The sequence below is a fragment of the Ixodes scapularis genome, unplaced genomic scaffold (assembly GCF_016920785.2).
Source record: "Ixodes scapularis isolate PalLabHiFi unplaced genomic scaffold, ASM1692078v2 PGA_scaffold13__105_contigs__length_92229423, whole genome shotgun sequence".
NCBI lineage: Eukaryota > Metazoa > Arthropoda > Arachnida > Ixodida > Ixodidae > Ixodes > Ixodes scapularis.
In genome coordinates, this window is record NW_024609839.1 from 33,627,497 (window position 1) to 33,633,496 (window position 6,000).

Consider the following 6,000-nt stretch of genomic DNA (forward strand, 5'->3'; position numbering starts at 1 on the left):
CTTCGCCGCCATCTTGGAACTGAACCGGAACCGAAGCGAAAAAAAAATGTAACGGTAACCGGTTCAAAACGGTTCAAGGTATTCTTTTTTCGTTTTTGTTAGTATCACAAAACGAACATATGGGAATATGAAATTGGCGGCTGTATTTCTATCTATTGTTCGAATTGTCACATACAGAATTGCAATGTATGGTAAACTGTGGGTTTTCGTGGCGCTTTTGTACTGGCACTATGATTAACCATGTGTCACGTTGTCACGTGACGTCATGGTGTCAATACATGCTGTCAAGTAGTGTCACGTGACCCTGTGACGTCACGTGACTCACTACGTCAAGTCGATTTAATTTGAGAAAGTCCCTAGATGTATTAACCTTGTTGACAGCGTGACGTAACATGATATCACGATTTTGCACCGAGTCACGTGACACCGTGACGTAAACAATTTTCATAGCCCCGAACCGAGTGCTCAAGTTCATGCCAATCAGCATCGCTGAACATTCGGGCAACGGCTTGTGTTCAATTAAAGATGATAATAGCCCAACTCTAACAATATCTGAAGCTCCAGCCCAAGCTTTTGCTTTCTAAACCCTAGCGCTTGACTATGATGAACACTGACGGTATATAATTAGCGTCAGATCACGTGGCTGCTTGTTCAAATTGCGAGTTGAGGAGGGGATCGACAGCTATTTGTTTCTTTATTTTCTTTTGCATCTGCTATTTTTTTTTTTTTTTTCGTTTCGCAAGCTATCAACGTCAGGGGTTACTTCTTAACAGTATTTATTGAAAGTACAAAAACAAATGTTGCACGACCAATTTTACATTATTGAAGCACTCAAAAATGTTTTCGTTATTGGGGAGGAGGAACGACCGTGACGCCCCAAGCGGTTAACTTTAGAACTACACGGATGGGGACAATAAATGCAATGACTCAGCGCTCGGCCGACATAACCGAACGCGGCGTCAGCGTTCGGCTGGAGTTCGTGTTCTCCGGTGAGGAAGAGGACAAGCACCACGGATTCTGGCCAAGCAACGGCCAATGTCTGGCGATGGTCTTTTGGCCAGTGGCCAGAGAGTGGCCATTCATTGGCCAATGCTTGGCCGATGGCTGATGGCCAGTGGCCATTGGCCAATGGCCAGATAAAGGCCAGTCACCGGCCAGTCTCTGGCCACTGTCTGGCCACTTGGCCAAGGACCACAGCCAGCCACTGGCCGATGACTGGCCAACTCTGTGCTGCTTGGGGGGGCTCGTTTGTTTCCACTCCGGCCTGCATGAACAATGCAGCATGGATGGTCCCAGCCCAGCACAAAAGCCGAAGTGGGCCCAGCTCGCATTCTTTGAGGATAGATCCGACACTTAACGTCGCTTCGTCGATTGTTAGTATTTTTTACATTAAACTGCGCCTTGCGCTTTAATGTAGAAGATGACATGGACATGCAAATAAGGCCTGTGTGCACGTGCAGAGGCCTTGTGTTGAGTAAACACCTAGGTGTGTGGAAACAAACGGGTAAGAACGCCCCCTATAGTTCGATCGCCTGCCCAATTTTTGAACTGTACAGAAAAAAATACTTGAAAGAAAAACAGAAAAAAAAATATTGACCTCAGAGGGAGAGCCGAACATTGGCAGTCGCTTTAAGGCTGTGTTCCAAATCTTACCCAAATGGATCCGAGTTACTCCCGCGGGTCATGTCACGTGACATCACAGATTGAAATGTGCTGGACGCGGCTAGGTTTTGGAACGCCAGAAAACAAAACCCTTACTCTGGAGTAAGATCATGTGAATTTTAAAACACGGCCTAAGTCTCACACGAGCGTCGTTCTCAAGGTTTCTACCACCTCTGTATTTTGCTTAAAGGAACAATACAAATATTTCTATACATTCACATAACGCTGCTTAAAATCACTTCCTAACGTTAATAACTAAATAAACTTGGCTTTGCTTTTTTTTTTTAGGCAATGGCAGTGGCGAAAAAATTAGAGAAATATGAGCATCGTTGATCCCCTCAACTCGGAGCCAGAAGCGGCCACGAGGCCTGGTACCTATCTGAGGCCGCCAACGTTAATCATGCCCCCTGGTGGGGTTGGAAAGGAAGAAAACGCCTGCTGGAGCTCCAGGCATTTTTAAAGTTCGGCTAATCTCATCACCGCAGTAGTTGGACACAAGCCACTGCCCGAGTGTCCGCCGAGGCATTGATTGTTACGAGCTGATGTACAGTGCTCACGCAGTTCTCGTGTCTCATCCATGAGCCGCGCTCGACTGTCGTCAGGCGGGTGGTTTCGATCCCCCAATTACGTCGTCAAGCTTTGCGAAGACAATACTGAAAGATATAGTTCCCTTTTATTCTCGTAATTCCACCGTGACAAGGGAACTTCTGAATCAGTGGCGGCCTGTGCGAGTATACTTGGGTCAGACTAGGACGAATACGCCTCTGAAAATTCATGAACATTCCAACCCGATATCATTTGATGACCGCTTTAAACTTCGCGGGGTGCAAAATAATACAAAAAAAAAAGCAATGGAGGGTTGCTGTTTACAAGTGACAAATAAAATTGTGGATTTAGCACACACAAACGGAGGAGGCAATTCCTCAGGAATACTTTCAGCCTTTCCACCTTGGTGAAGAAGGAACACCAGCGAAGCTGTACTATGGTGGGAATGAAGTAATGGGCCGGCCGCAAGTCGGCAAGCCAGAGTGCAAAGACTGGAGAGGTTGTCGCCATCAATGCGCGACGGCGGCAACCAGACAACCGGGACGCCGGTTGTCTGGTTGCCGCCGTCAATTATAGATGGCGGTAGCTGTCAAGAGTTTTGTGTCATTATTTGTTTGCTGACTGACATGATGGGAAACTGACCCTTAATAGCTCCGCTGTAAAAATCAGCGCGTGTGTGTGCGTGAGTGTGTGTGTGGGGGAGGGGGGTAGTTTTAAAAACATACTCTGTTGTAAAGAGGTTCCTCCTTCCCTCATCTTTGGCGGAGACCAAAAAGCGTGGGCCCGGAAACTACTTTGTTTGCAAAAACACTCTTGCCAAAAAGCACGTTTTTGTCTTGCCAGACGGTCGCGCAGTTCCTCGCGAAGATGCACTACGAATAATAATACGTGCCTTTCAAATACTTGGCTTTCACTGAGCTTGAACCTCCTGCAGCGTGCATTTTGCATCATCGAATTTGATTTTCTTAGCAAGAAGCCACAATGACTACTAGCATATAGTATGATGACGTCACGTGCATGCCATGCTAAACAGTTCAGCTTTCTGGTGAAATGTGATGTTCGCAACACTAGCAATAGATGTCCTACTTGCAAAGTTTTCCAGTATTTATTGCAGTCTCGCGATGATAGATGGCAGCCCAGCAAAATGTTAGAGCGCATGATTATTGAAGCACAGTGTTGTAAAGCGAGGGCCCAAAACAAGTGCAGGTAAAACCGAATGTAACATTAGCCTCGCGAGGTAGTGTTTTGCGAAGTTTAGAGCTCATGCAAGCTGATGAAATGAGATTTATATTAAGATTTTAAGAATTTCATCGGTCCTTCGCCCTATTCGTGCAAAATTATTAATTTCATTGCGTGCACCTTTACGCATCTCTTTTTGCGGTAAGGCGTTCTGTAAGAGATTATTTAGGAAAATACCATTATTTTCTCTTTTTTTAACATTTCGAGTATTTGCTTTTAGATCTGTCATTTGAACACAGAGTCCTTTTTAGCGTACCCTGCAACCCGGTGTTTCACACTGCCAATCAGCAAACAGAAAAACACTTTTACGCAGACTCAACAGCTCGCGTAGTTTCGAGTATCTTCCTTCCGTGTCGGTCTGAAGCGGTTATGTGAACTTTTAAGGTAATATTTATTGATCATAATAAAAATATATTGCATTGCTAACTGAATATTTGACAACATAAATAAATGGCCGACCACCCAAAAGCTATGCCCCCCAAAATTATTTGAACTGTGTTCTGCCAATCTTTTCCGGCGTTTTTATCTTCGACAGGCACGTTGAAGGTTATTTGGGACAGCTTTACATACATTTCTGATTTTAAAGCTAATTTAAACAACAATTTGTTCCTCACAAATATAACTTCTTAAACATATAGAAGCCTGTTATTGCCTCTTCTATATGGTAAACATTGCTTTAATGTGTCTCTGGGCTGGACAAAAACAAAATAAACAGGGGCGCGCGCGGCTGAACCATGACGATTACGCACGCAAACTGTCAGAAAATATACAATTAAGTAGCTGCCATGCCGAGAAAAACTTTAAATACTACTTCGTTTTACTTAATGAAGAAGGTACTTTGGAGGACGCTTAAGCTTCGGCTTTAAAATCGCCTCCTTACTTGCCGCGCAAGCGTGCCTCGGTTGCCTAGTCGGGAGTGTCTGACTCGCAACCGAAGGGTCGTGGGATCGAATCACTCCTAAAATTCTTTTTTTTTCTTTAAGGCAAAAAGAAATTATTAGAGACATACGGCGACCTGCAATTCACGTTACATGTCATGTTTTAATCACTTTCATTCCATGCGTGATGTCACGTTTCACGTGAGCATTGTGAGTTGTTTGAAATTCTTGAGCGAGGGCATGTAGCTCTGACGTCATGACCTTATCGACCATTCAGGATTTTCCAGTCACGTCACCGAAATCGGCTTTTCTGCGACATGAGCTTCTCAGTGCTATTGCGTTAAAATAATCAATTAGCAAGGGTGATACTCATTTGCAAATTAAATTGACCGGCCTCTTGTCAAGAGCAAGCCTCAATAGCCAGGCTATGCCAGCTTATCCTGTATAAGAAAATGTGAACTAACGTGGGCAAGCGCTATTTTGGGAATGATTCGATCTGAGTGCGAATGTGCATATAGATTAGACTGAACAATTTTGATTGCTCCTTGCTGCATGATTAGCCGCATGCATGGCGGTGCTGAGTGTAAGCAATGTTTGGTTAAAACAACAAGCATTTTGATTGACGCTCGGCATTTCTTTAAAAAATAGACTGAAAGGGATTATCCTCGAACTTTCGTGACATTTTGAAAATTTCATTGCCTTTTGCTTAGTTGTGTTGTCATCATATACATATATATATTGTGAAACATATTTAGTAAACAATATTTCACGATATATATGGCCACGAGGCGCCCATTTCATAATTTTGTGCAGTTATTAATTCCTTAGTTCGAGGACACAATCACGATTTAACTTTTAATACTGCGACACAAAGTTGTACCAATCAAGGGTATTTTTGGTGACCATGCTACACTTGGCGTCAACATTTTATACTGTGTGAATAAATCAGCTTGAATTTTAGAATTTTACTTAAACACAAAGAAAGGACAGGAAAAGACAGTATAGTACTAAATTCCAAGCTGATCAATTTTTTAGGTATGTACCAACAAGCTCAGCTCCTTACTGTTATACTGAAACATTTGGATTCAGGTAAATATATCTTACTGGTAATGTGTATGTTATGTCGTATGAACACGCCGTTATGTATGTTAAGAAATTAAAAAAAAATGAATTTAATACTTTTGGTATTTGAAAAAAAAGTTAATTGCACAGATGAGAGGAGAAACTATATAGTTGATTGTTTCACGGCGTAAATAGTGTATAGTGTCAGAACAACGCGGAAAATATATTATCAATTTAGTGGTTCAAACCGGTTCGAACCGGTTCGAACCGGTTTTAACCGTTCTTTTTTGCTCCCCGGAACTGAACCGGAACCGAACCGAAAGCCGTGAACCCGAACCGGAAACGAACCGATAAAAATTTCGGTTCGACACTCTGCCTCCTTGTGTACCCCCCCCCCCCCCCCCCCCCCCCCCCCCCCCCCCCCAATGCACAAGGAGGTCTGGTTTAGTGAGGGCCAGTTCACACATATGCGTTTGGGGGTGTGATTAACTGCAATCGCTTCCATGGATGCATCTTTCGTGGATGATACCTTGTGGTATTTGCATTTGATGACATGCGGATGCTTTTACGTAATATGAACAGAACAACTATTTGTAAATAGGAACGCGGCGTG